Source organism: Phascolarctos cinereus, unplaced genomic scaffold (assembly GCF_003287225.1).
Source record: "Phascolarctos cinereus isolate Bilbo 61053 unplaced genomic scaffold, phaCin_HiC Scaffold_1;HRSCAF=81, whole genome shotgun sequence".
Taxonomy (NCBI): Eukaryota; Metazoa; Chordata; class Mammalia; order Diprotodontia; family Phascolarctidae; genus Phascolarctos; species Phascolarctos cinereus.
The window spans coordinates 266,874,964-266,888,071 of NW_027555514.1; the positions used below are offsets into that span (position 1 = coordinate 266,874,964).

The following is a 13,108-nucleotide window of genomic DNA, read 5'->3' on the forward strand; positions in this document are numbered from 1 at the left end:
GGGACTCATGTAATATCTCTTTCAAAAGAGATGTGTGATTTTATTGGTATAAGGCTCTCTGGGATGAAGGAAGTCCCTCCATGGATGCAAATAGGAATTTTTTTTTCAACTCATACTCTTAGAAGGTTGCCTTTGTTCTGAGAGGTTGTGACTTGTCATGTGTTATACAGAAATTGTTTGGTGGGGAAGGGGACAGGATTTGAATCCAGGTCTTCCCAGCTTCAAATTCAGTTCTCTATTCACAGTACTATTGTCTTTATAGAAATGACTAAAATCTATTTATCCACTCCTAGTCCCTCTCCTAAACTCCTGTTCCATATCCTTTAACTGTCTGATGCGCTTAATATCCACTAAGCATTTCAAATTCAACATGCCCCAAATCAATGAAGCTCCTTAAGAGCCAGGATTTTTTCCCCATTATTTGTATTTGTATTCTTGGCCATTAGTACAATACATGGTAAATGGTAGACCTTAAGTAAATGCTTCTTGACTAGCGTACCAAATGGAATCCATTATCTTTCCCCTTACATATACCCTATCTCCAAGCTCCCTTATATTTGTTATGCTCACCACCATTTACCCAGAGTCCATCATTCAGAACCTTCGATGTAGTCTAATTTCTCTCTTCTTCATCTCCTATATCCAACCAACTACAAAATATTGTCCATACATCCTCTATAATATCCTTCATATCCATACCTTTTTCTCTATTCCCTTGATAGGTACCTAGTTCATGCCCACATCATCTCATCTAGATTTTCATAATAGCCTTTAGTTGATATCTCTATTTCTAATTCTTCCTCTATCTGATCCATTCTTCACTTCTTCAATCCTTCAATACCTCTAAGATCTCATCAGTGTGGATGCTCCTACATCAAGGCCATGGTAGTCTGAGCATGTCACTGCCCTGCTTACAACTTCCAATGGCTCCCTATTTATTGTCTACAGGATAAAATATAAAGTCCTCAGCTTGGTTGGTATTTAAAAACCTTCACAAACTGGCTTCAATATGACTTTATAACCTTATTCCATATTAGTTCCCTTCATACCCTCTACATCTAGCCAAATGGAACAGTTAACTATATTCCAAATTCAGCATTTGATCATTTTCCGCAGGTTTGTATATATTATCCCATATACCTGGAATGCACACCCTCCTTATCTCCGTTATCTTCCCTCATCATTCAGTTCAATCTCCACCAGCTCTGTAAAACTTGCTTTGATTCCCCTACTCCCCACTAGATCTCTTCTCCTTCTCAAATCACCTTTCCCCTCCTCTTATCTGTGAATGTGTTATATTTCTAATCAAATTTAATCTCTTTGAGATAAGGGACTTGTCATTATCTTTCCATTCTTGGCATTAAGCACAACTATTTGCATATAGTGACTTTAAAATTATTTATGAATTGAATTGAATATTTAATCCAAAGAATATGTTCCAAGGTTTTAAAAGAACAAGCAAAACTTCAGTAACTGATGTACAAATTTTCACTGCGTGCATACCAGGAATAGTAAACAGTGTCCATCACTAGATCTTACTTGCCTACTTGCATCATAGCTAGGTTGGGGTAAGTAGAGCGGTATTTAGCAGAGGAAACAGTGGTAGGAATGAAAATGCTAGGTGAGTACAAGGTACTTCATATTTGGTTCATGTCCTTTTCCCAGCCGATCAGACAACAGACAAGGGATTAGGAGAAGACATCTTGTGCCCAGTTGGAGTTCAATTAGAAGAAGTCACCCAGACAGCTCAAATCAGAAAATTAGACCTCCCACTAGCATTCTCAGCCAGAGGTTTCTTTTTAAAGGTAACATAGTCATAAACTCCAGCTTGTTAAACTAGTAAACAGGAACCGAAACTTTGGAGTAAAGTTGTGAAGCTAAAACTCTCCACTTTTTAAAGAACACTTCAAGACAGCTGAGTGAAACCAGTTTTCCTTATAGACAGAAGGAAGTACATGAGTTAAAAACTGTGGATGGTCTTCTTCCAGAATAAGGATTCCTATTTGATAGTTAGCTGTGCTCTTTTATTTTCTTTTTCGAAATTACCCTGAACAAAGCAAACATAAATGTTTGGTTTTTTTTAAAATAATTTTGACTTACATAGACTTTAGAGCTAAAAGACTTAAAAGGACATCTGGTGCAAACCCCATTACAGAACGTCAGAGAGGTTGAATGCTTTACCCAATGGCTCACAACTAGTCAGCGACAGAACCAAGAGTCGAACCCAAGTCTTCTAACTACAAATATAATGCTCTTTCCATGTTACCATGTAGCTTCCTGGATTTGTTTTGTTTTTTAAGAAATTGTATTATATATTGTACATAAAATTATATATTGGTTGAACTGCTCTGGATTGCTAGCCCCTTAGTTTGATAAAATACTGTAAGGCATGCAAGCACTTTCTTCACAACAATCCTGTGAGGTAGATTGTACAGGTATCAATATTCCCATTTTATAGATGAGGAAAGTGAGGCTCTTTGGGGTGAAATGACTTGTTCTTGGTTACACAATGTCTGACTTGCTATCTTTGGTGGCAAGATTTGAACACTGTTTTCCTCACTCTTGACCTAATAATTCTTCCACCATATCATTCTGCCTCTCAAACAGGTATCTTGAGACAAAGAGCTGAAAATAAATCTGATTTTAGTTCATAACCTAATGCTGAGCATCTTCTTAGTGGCAGATTTAAATAAATACTCTCCAAGTGAAAGAAATGAGAAGAGCATGAGCTGGTGCTCCCATCGATAGGTGAGCATGAATACTGATTGTCCTGTTACTACATCATATTGTCTGTAATAGTAGCTGGTCTAGAGAATGACAGAAAATGGCAAGAAAAGATCACACACAGGATGAAGAGCAAGTAAAGGCAATGGAAGATAAAGGTTGCTTACTATGAGTTTTCTCTTTGAGTTTTAGTATGTAGTTGAATCCAGAGTGAAATGGACACAAAGACTAGTCCTCCTTTATCAGTACTAGATACATAAATAGTTAAGTAGACAGAGATAAGCTTAAGAACAGTAATTAATAAGTTGAAAATTCAACACTTAAAATCTGATACCACAGCAGGTGTCCTGAATGCAGAGCTAGAACCAAGGGAAAAACATTTGGAAGAACAAAGCCAAACTGAATATGGATAGTTACTTTTCTTACAGATTCTCATTAAAAGGTTGTGAATAATATTCCGTATGAAACAGGAAAGACATCGTAGTGATTCAGGTAAAGAAAATGAAATATTTGGATAGAAAAAATAGAGCACTTCAAATGTGCATATGTTACCATTTAAGTTTTTGCTTTTTATTTTCTATGTTCAATAATAGAGAGAGATCAGAATATTTAAAATATACCAATAATTTGTAATATGGGGTACTTTGATAATAGTTATATATATATTATACTTTATATATGTATAATATATAAAGGTTTTATATATATGTATGTATATATTATAACAGTTACTTTGATAGTGAACCTCTGAGGTCTAGGTGTTAGTAGCGCTTAGAGATGAGAATGTTCTATGTTACCACATCATCATTTAGTGTTGAAAACTTTGATTGTCAGACAAGCCAATAGGAGATCAATAATTCCTTCTGCAACCAGTTGCATCGACCCTATATTTACTGACCTAATAAATCACAGTTACATACCAGGCTTCTAATGTTTTAAATGTTAATATTCGTGCTAAATTTATCTACCTAACCTCTAGGAGCCTGAGTACTTAGCACAAAGTACTTAATAAATGCTAGTTGACTGGGTTCCTTCCTCAAGTAGTAGAAATAATTTTAATTTTGACAACTTGCAGAAATGTTAGTCTTGCCTTAGATATTAACACCAGATGGAACCCTCTTCTCTTGGTATTGGCTTGATATAATAATTAGCCATAAGAGTCACATTTATTTATCTACCAATTATTTCATAGACAACTCAGTGAAATAGTTATTTTTAGGTAGATTAAACACATTATGGATTATCAGTGGAGGACAGGCATGGTTTTACATAGGTCTATTGGGTAAATTCCCTACTACATTCACTTCTCACTCTTTCCAACTCTGCTTCAGAGAACAAAGAAAAAATCCTGACATGGACAAAGAAAGAATTAGAAATGAATTGCATCTGGGTGACCAAAAAGTGATGGTAAAGTACTCCCTACCTTCAAGAAGTTTGTAGAACCTGTATATTATTTGGGATATTACATATATACCTATTTCTTGAAATTCACACCCAAGTTCTACCATTCATTCTGGCTGTGTGACTCTGGGATAAGTAACTTAACCTCTTAGTACTCCATGCCAACCTGAACTAGTAGAGGAACTTTCTTACCTGAGAGGTTCCCACATCAACAAAATCACAGATCCAGTCCCTATCCTTATCCCTTGCTGTAGCCTCACTTAAGAAATTTGGGGAAATTTTTTATGGTACCTACCAATATACTGAAACCAAAACTCCCTTAGTAAAGCATTTCAGGATAAAAAAAATGAAAAATTTGTTAAAAGGAGGAAAACAAACCAACCCCACGAATAGGCATCCATTTGTCCCAAATATGTATCAAAACTATCAAACTGATGTGGAATCTCCAAAAGTCAGTGTAGTATAGTGGAAGCACTGACTTTGGAATCAGAAGACCCAGGTTCAAATGCCATCTCTGATGCTATTTCTATGTTCCTGGGAAAATTACTTAACCTTCCTAGGCCTCGTTTTCTATGTCTATAAAAAAGTATGTCAGACTCGATGGCCTCTGAGATCGCTTCCAGTTCCATACCTATGATCCTGGGGTCTTATTCTCTGGAGAAGAATCTCTCCTTAAAATCTTGTCTTGACTTATTCAAGGTTGACATCCTTCTTCCTTCTATCTTTCCATCTTCCTTACATTCCAGGTGGTAAGCCTGAGCTCATCACATGGCCACCTGACCCACCAGTTTCTAAGGTTAAGGCAATTTCCTATTTTTTTCTTATTTTCCCTATGTAAGAATGTGGCAAATGTCCCCCTAATCTTTCTCTTCCCCGACCCAGCATTCTGAATTCTCTTCTTCTTAGCTCTTCCTGGTTTCCCCTTGTTCTTCAATTTCTACTAATTACTTCCTCAATTGCTGCCATATATAATTTCCAGAAGACACTTGAGATGATTTTCCTCAGTTACTCAAGCAGGAGAAGGAGAGAGATGGGGAAAAAACCTACCTTCTATTCCCTCCCCATTGACAAGTTGTCATTACATATAACCCTATGCTAAGTTTCTTCCTTCTTCATTTTGCAGTTTAATTTACAGATACACAGAGGAACTTCAGTCCTGGATTATGAGTCGCTCAACAAGATTCATTCCAGTACATGCTGTGAACAGGAAACACTCTCTTAGCAAGATGTTAATAGTATGTAAGGGAGAGGGCCATGTTTAGCTTACGTCTGAAGTAAAACCCTAATGTTGACTCTCAACCATCAGCTTGTCCCCAGCAGTTGTGAGCTATCTGTCATGATGCTGTACTTTATGACCTCAGGATCTTTCCATCAGTCAGCCAATCAATGATCAGATCAACAAGCATTTATGAATCATGCACTATGTGTCACACATTGTACTAAACTGGATTTAGAAAAAAATACAAAAGATGGAACAATTCCTATTGTTTCATTCTATGGGTGAAGACTACATGTCAATGAATATAAAGAAAGTAAAAATTAATATGAGGTAGTTTGAGAGGGAAGACCCTAAAAATTAGAGAGGGAATTGGAAAAGGCTTTATGTAGAAGGTAGTTCTTGACTTATGATTCAAAGGAAGAGAGTACTTCTATGAGTCAGAGTTGAGGAGCAAGTAAATTTCAGACATGGGGGATGGCAAGGGCAAAGACACAGAGATGGGAGAGAGTGAGTCATATGTGAGAAGCAGAGAGAAGGCCAGGTCAGCTGGATCACAAAGTGAGGGAATGAGAATACCCCATCTATATGTATTGTCACCTCTTATTAGAATGTAAAGTCTTGTGGGCCGTGAATGTTTTGCTTTGGTATTTGTGTCCCCAACACTTATCACAGTTCTTGGCACACAGAAAAAGTGCTTAATATATTTGTTTCATTCATTCAAAGGCAGTGACAGACGCAACTTCCACAAACCATCCCGTATGCCTTAGCCCTCCTCTGTGGAGTGCAGGGCTCAATTTGAGGGCAGCTGAGACTCTGTTCCTGGGCAATTGTGAGGGTTTCTTTGAAAAATGTCCACAAAAGGTGCTATTGTAATGGTCTTGCAAGGTTCGGGTATTGGGCCATTAGGACCTGTATGGATACCACCCATTCATTTAGAAAGCTCTTTTCTATGAGTAGAAAATAAATCAATGTCAGGCACTCAGCATTCATGAGTGAACCAGCAACACCAATCTCAGCTTGCAAGTACTTATAGAGGAAAATGAATAATCTGGAAGCTGGTTTCACTTCTAAACCTCAGAGGAGCTGCAAATATCTTTGAAGAAAATCGATTTAATGAAATTATGGTCAGCAATGACTGCCTTTTTAATTGCATGTGGAGTTTGGTAATGATGCAAAGGCTTTCCCTCATGGGAAGAAAGGGGGGGGAAGGAGGGAGAGAGAAAGAAGGAGAGAGAGAGAGAGAGAGAGAGAGAGAGAGAGAGAGAGAGAGAGAGAGAGAGAGAGAGAGGGAAGGGAAAGGAAGGGAAGAGAGAAGAGGAGGGGAAAGAAGAGAAGAAAGAGAGAAGAGAAGAGAAGAGAAGAGAAGAGAAGAGAAGAGAAGAGAAGAGAAGAGAAGAGAAGAGAAGAGAAGAGAAGAGAAGAGAAGAGAAGAAGAGAAGAGAAGAGAAAAAGAAAGTAGAGGAAGGGAGGGGAGGAGAAGAGAGGGAAGAGAGAGACAGAGACAGAAAGATAAAGACAGAGAGAGAATGTTAAAGAGACAGAGACAGACAGTCAGAGACAGAGAGAAAGACAGACAGAAAGACATGGACAAAGAGAATTTTTATAGTCCCTGAAATGTCCTTCTGAATTCTTAGCCTCAGGATTATTGCTCTGGGTCTCTTTTTTTATTTCCCACTAAATGATGTAACTTTCACTGATGGTTACTCTCTTGAACTGTTTCAGACAGTTTTCTGTTATTACTTTAATTCTCAGTAAGCTGTTGGCAATTCTTACCAGATTGCTTCATGGATCAATTCTTCCCACATAGCCCATTAAGATTTGCTTTTTGTTCTGAACAGGAAGTAATAAACACAATTTGGTTAGATTTGGTCAGCAGGCCATAAGGCCCTTTTCTGGAACTTAGCGTGGGGAATTTATGTTAGGAATTATTGTGGACTCCATATTGGCAGGACTGCCAAGCATGCTCTAAATTTTCTGCAAGGAAGCCTAATTCTCCTGCCTCTTACTGTGGAACAAGGATGAGCTTCTATATATAGTATAAATGAGCCTCATTGAATTCCTGTGCCCTTATTTCTAAATTCTGTCAACCATGTCAGCCTAACCCTAGAAGCACTATCTCTCCTGCTGGATAGCCAGGGCTGACATGGAATATTCCTGTCACTTATTAGATGCTTGTTACACTCTGCCTAACAATTGGGGAATGGCTAGGCAAATTGTGGTACCTGATTATAAGAAGTGATAAATATAAAGTATATCGAGATGAATGGGAAGACTGATATGAACTGATACAGAGTGAGGTAAGAAGAAAGAGAAGAAAAATATACAAAATGACAACATGATGCAAATGGAAACCAGAAGAAGATGACAACAGGACTCTTTGTAAGGCTAAGTCCCCAATTAGTGAGAATAAGGAATCCCCTGAAGTGATCATATGCATTTGAATTCACACTATCCAGAGACATGATTATGTAAAATATAATCATTACTTCCAACCCAATGGAAATATGTAGTGTGGATTGGAATAATGAAACAACTTCAGGGGATGTTTCCTCATTAGCTGGGTCCTAGCTGTGACCTTAATGATAAAGTTTGACCCTGGAGATGAGATGAGAAAAATTACTTCCCACCTTCCTTTTTAGAGGTGAGGGCTATGGGAATGGAATATACTGTCACATGCCTTTGATGTGTAGGTGAGTTTTACCGAACTACTTTTTTGTTTCTTAATGTCTTTCTTTTTGCTATTGTTATTGTTGTTGTTTTGAGGAAGACTCATAGGGAAGATGAATGTATTGGTAACGTAAATGTAGCCAAAACAAAAGCTAGTAAGTAAAAGAAAAAAAGGAAAAGGAAAGAGGAACTGCAGTGTGAAGGTAATAATTGTGCTGTTGTTCAGTCATTTTTTTTCAGTCGAGTCTGGCTCTTCATGACCCCATCTGGGGTATTTTTGACAAAGATACTGGAGTGTTTTGCCATTTCCTTCTCCAGCTTACTTTATAGCTGAGGAAACTGAGACAAACGGGGTAAGTGACTTGCTCAGGATCATACAGCTAGTTAAGTGTGAGGCCAGATTTGAACTCAGGAAGATGTCTTCTGGACTAGGCCTGATATTCTCTCTACTGCACCACCTAGCTTCCCTCCCTTCACCTCCCTTCTTTTCTCTTCTCTTATTTCTTCTTCTCTTCTATCCTCTCCTGTCCTCTCTTCCCTTCCTTTCCCTTCTCTTTGTCTCTATCTCTCTGTTCCTGTCCATTCTCATTCTCTCTCTCTCTCTCTCTCTCTCTCTTCTCTCTCTCTTCTCTCTCTCTCTCTCTTCTATCTCTCTTTCCCTTCCCATGAGGGAAATAATGGGTAATAATGCAGCTAAAAGAATGTGATCTTAGGCTGAATGAGAGAGGCATAAGGTTCAGGACAAAGGAGGTAACCATCTCAATGTACTCTGCCCAATGTACTCCAGAGCAGTGGGTTTAGTTCTGGGCTCCCCATTTAATAGGGCCAGCAGTGAGCTAGAAAATGGCCTAACTTGGGCAACCAGGATCACAGGTTGGTTGTTGGTGGTCTCTTGCTAAATATCAAGCTTTTGAGATGACTGTTTGAACTGGGGATGAACTAGGTCTACAGAAGAAAAGAGTTAGAGAGGAAATGACACCTACCTTTGAGTAAGTAGAGAGCTGGGGGGTGGAAGAGAGTTGAGACTGGTTTTCCTCGTCCACTGAGGACAGAAATGGAACAACTAATAGAAGTTATAAAGAAGATTTAGGCCTTATATCAGGAAGGAGGGGAAAAAACTCCTTATCAATTAGAGCTATCCAAAAGGGAAATGGGCTACTTCATAGAGTAGTAATCTTCCCCTCTCTAGACATTTTCAAGCAAAAACTAGGTGATAACATGCTGGGAATCTTGTCGGGGGCATTTCTTTACACGTTGCAGCAGATAGCCTTTGAGATTCCTTCCAATGCCAAGATTCCACAATTCTGGGAATCTTTTCCTTTAACTTCTAATGCTAATCCCCTTTTCAGCAGTAGTCTCCTTCCCTGTCTTCCTCTTATATTAGCACAATAAATCGTTGTCACCAGGAATTACCTCTTCACAGGAGTCTCAATGAATCAATTTTTTGAGAAACTACACTAGGGACTTCCTCTCTTCCAAGATGCTGTTAATCTTTGGGTCTAACCATTCAGTGACTTCTGAACTCACCAAACTTGTTTTCACCTATCCCATACATTTCCATTTGGCCATAAGAATAGCATGAGGGTCTTTGTCGAAAGTTTCGCATCATGAATAGGGACTATCATTTGCCTTTCTATGCATCCCCAGAACTTAGCACAATGCCCAGCACATAGTAAGTGCTTAATATATGCTCACCGACTGACTGGTAAAATCTAGGCAAAACATTAACTACAGCATTTCCCTAATTTACCAGTTTGGTAACCTTGCCAATAAAAGAAATGAGAATAGTCAGACATGATCTGTTTTTCATTAAGATAATTGGCTCTTTGGCATAACAATCATCATTTCCATCTTCAATTGGACCCCCAATTGTGCTGGAAAATCCTTTTATCTATCCCAGATTTACTCATCATTATATTCATCAAGATGAGTATTCAAAACCTTCTCTACTTACTTCAAAGCCCCATACTCCACTCCAATAAATGGAGTAAATTCTTCTACTTTACTAAAAATATCAACATCACAAAACAAGCTCTTTCATCATTTCTCCTGTAGATCTCAAAACTCTCAATTTATCACTTATCCTTTCCTTCTATCTCAAAAGATGAGGTGTTTCTCTTGAGCCTGTGTCATTATTCCCATCCTTCACCATCTCCCCCTACACTTTGTATCTTCAATTCTCTCTTTTCTCTTCAATCTCCCTGTTCCCCACTATACTGTCTCCTTTGACCTTAGCTATAAATATTTTCTCTCATTCTGAACAGACAAAACAAAACAAAGCCCAAAATGGCATGCAAACCTTTCTTCAACCCTGATGTCATCCTTAGCTACCACTCTATTTCTTCTCTTCTTTAATGTCAAGGTTTTAGAATGAGTCATTTACACTTAATGCTTCAACAATCATTCATTCTTTAACCATTGGCAACCCGATTTTTGTCTTCACCATAATATTAAAAATGTTCTTTTCAAAGTCATTTACAACCCAACCACAGTGGCCTTTTTGCATTCCTCGTTCTCATTGGCCCCTCTCCAGCGTAGGCCACTGTTCATCACCTCTTCTTTCTTCATATTCTCCTCCATTGACTTCTGCAATATCACTCTCTCTTCCTACCCAATCGTGCCTCTTCTCTACTGCTTTGTCTTGCCCTCTTTGCTTCCTATCAATGATCATCCTTCAAGCTACCTTGTATTTAACTACTTCAAATATATTTGTTTTATTGAATTTATATTCATGCTGTATACATTTTAATATATGCTTTTTGTCTCCTCCATTTTAATGCAAACTCCTTGTGAATAGGGATTTTTTAATTCTTTTTACTTGAATGCCCAGTGCCTAGTAGAGTCAGTGTCTGACACATAGTAAGTACTTAATAAATACTCCTTGACTGATTGAAGATTCTGTCCTTGGCCTTATTCTTCCTCCCCCCTTCCTACCCTACCCTCTCTTCCTTCTCCTCCTCTTCTCTTCTCCTCCTTGCCCTCCTCTTCCCTCTTCTCCTCTTCTCTTCCCTCTCCTCCTCTTGGTTCCCTTCTTTTTTCTTTTCCTTTCACTTCCCTTCCATTCCCCTCCCCTTCCTTCCTTTCTTTTTCCTTTTCTCTCCATCCCTCTCCTCCCTTGTCTTCCCCTAACCTTGCCTTCTCTTCTCTTTCCTTCCTTCCCCTTCCCTCATTTTTCAACTCCTTCTCTTACTCCCTTTCCAATGTTCCTCTTCTCTCCATTCACTTTCTTTTTTCCCTCTGATTCCTTCCTCTCCTTTTTCCTCTCCTTTTCTCTCCTCCTCTTACCTTTCCTCCTCTTCTCTCATCTTTTCACTCCCCTCCCCTTTCCTTCTCTCCCCTTCCTCTTATCTATTCCCCTCCACTTTTCTCCTCTCCCCTCCCTTTTTTCCCCCTTTCTTCTTTTCTTGCCCTTCCTTCCCCTCATCCCCTTTCTCCTTCTTTGTCCTCCCCAACTCTGCTCTGTTCTTCACTACTCTTAGCCCATCTCATCCCTTCCTTAATCCGTTTACTTGGTAACCTTACCTACTCCAACAACTTAAATTATTTTTCTGTAGCCCTCATCTCTCTCTGGAAGTACATTTTTATTTCTCCCTTGGGATTGCCCCCTTGTAGGTGTCCTGCTATCACCTAGAACTCATGGGATCACTGATTTAGAGCTGGAATGGTCCTTAGAAAGTGATCTGGGTCACATCCTTCATTTCTACACATGAGGAAAGTGGGGTAATTTATCCCAAAGTCATACAAGTGGTAGATGCCAGTATTTTTAATCCAAATCCACTGCCTCTCTAACTCAATATATCCATTACACATTTCCCACAAACCACTGTGTCCACTCTCAACTTCTTCATTTGTAATGATGGCATCACCATTTCCCACATTATACAAAACTGAATCCAGTTCATATTAATCCAGCTTGCTGTTCCAGGCCATAGGTTACATTTGTGTCCTCAGTATCAAGGTTCATAGTAAGTATTCAGTTAAATTTTGTGGATTGTCTAGATATTTGGCTTCTAGTTAGTCCTGTTTCTTCTACTAACTCCCCATGGAACTTAGACAAGTCCCTTCCTATCTTTAAGCCTCAGTTTCCTCATCCATAAGATGAAGCACTTAAATTGATAATTTCCAAGCTTCCTTCCACCTCCATGATTTTTTGATGTGAGCCTCATTTTCAGATGAGGGAAATGAGCCTTAGGGTGCTGAAATAAATTTCCTGTCCAAGGTCATGCAGTTAGGAAATGCAGTATGAAACTTAAGCCCAGGTCTATTCTTGTTTTTCCTTCCAGGAACATAATTTATTTGTATAAAGGAATGGACAATTGCTCACAGCCTAGAGTTCTTGATATAAGTGGTTGACTGGTGTGGTCCTGGAATACAATTAACCAACTTGTTTGCTGTTTTATAAGAACAACAGGGGCTGAAAATTTGTATCTCCCTCTTTTCTTAATTTTCAGAGCTTTTCTCTCCAGAAAACATAAATTCATTTAAGCCCTTGAGATGCTCTTCTTTACCATAATTATTGAACCCCTTATGATTCTTGAGAACCCCACAAGGCCTTTGTTTCTGTGACGGGGGCTCTTGTGTACTCAGACCTCCAAGAGATCCATTGGTAGATTTCAGGGGGTCTGTGAACATGTATGCGGGAAAAAAATTACACCTTCATTTCACTAATTTTTAACTGAGTTTTAACTTTTCCTGCAATTATGATAAAAATACGTGATATTGAAAAAGGGTATATGGCTTCACCAGATTGCCAATAGGGTCTAGGACACACACAAAATAGATTTAAGAACTGTGGCTCCACTAGGAACCAGAGAGGTAGATTTTTTTTCCTTTAAGTCTTGTGGTTTTGGTGTTCAAGAAACTGTTGACTCCATTTTTTTTCAACCTGTTGAGAGTTCATAGATCTTCTGGAGTCCAAACAGTTTCCAGAATATTTAGCTGCTGTGTCTCAAAGCCTTTGAATCTGGTGCCTCTTTCTACTTCTACAAGTTTCAAATCACTTTCTTCTCCCATCATTCTTGGGGCTAATTTGAGTCTCCCTTTCTTGGACAATGGTCTACTAGAATAGATACCTAGCTAGATACCTTGGTGGCAGAG

At 38.7% G+C, this 13,108-nt stretch overlaps 1 long non-coding RNA gene across 1 annotated transcript in view; it reads right to left on the minus strand.

The window, feature by feature from the left end:
* LOC144455775 (uncharacterized) overlaps positions 1-5,404 on the minus strand; it is a 29,180-nt gene extending 23,776 nt beyond the window's left edge. Inside the window, exon 1 of the long non-coding RNA XR_013484519.1 lies at positions 5,173-5,404. This is a non-coding gene — a long non-coding RNA (uncharacterized LOC144455775). The remainder of the gene's footprint in view (positions 1-5,172) is intronic.
* Positions 5,405-13,108: the final 7,704 nt, after the last annotated feature.